We start from the raw sequence: 586 nt of genomic DNA, 5'->3' as shown, positions 1-586 counted from the left end.
GGCCTCCACACACCACCTCCCAGCACAGGGCAGCCCTGTACACCCTTGTTCACCATCGAAGCCGGATGCATGCACAAAGGTGGAATTATCTGGTTTCTTGCCCTTCTTCAAGCTGTCAAACCCAACACATCACTGCTGCAAGAGAAGGCAGACAGAGCAAACAGCGGGTTGGAAACTTTTATTCAGGGATCAGCCCTGCTGTGTGGGTGCATCTTAGCAACTGGAACCCACGTATGCAAAAATACTGAGTTTCCACAGTGAAAAACCAGACAGTATAAAATATTCCAGTATTGCCTCTTAGAACCATTATTTCAAGAAGATCCCTGTTTCAAAGGCAACATGTTTATCTGTTCGCTTTCTATTCTCAACCCCTCCCCCCTGCCCAAAAGGTTGTTCAGACAATAACCCTCCTTACCCCCACGTTACCCACCCGTGTCGGGGGGAGAGAAACACCACGTGAAATACCCCTCCTGATTTCCAAAGGTTTATTGAAGAACGTTCTCCCAGCGGTGCCAAGGGCCGACGCGGTGGCGTACGGTGACATCAGGTGCTCCCGACGTCCTGCGCAGCACAGACACCCCTGTTG

Source organism: Eurypyga helias, unplaced genomic scaffold (genome assembly GCF_000690775.1).
Source record: "Eurypyga helias isolate BGI_N326 unplaced genomic scaffold, ASM69077v1 scaffold39504, whole genome shotgun sequence".
Lineage (NCBI taxonomy): Eukaryota > Metazoa > Chordata > Aves > Eurypygiformes > Eurypygidae > Eurypyga > Eurypyga helias.
Note: the sequence above shows the minus strand (reverse complement) of the source record.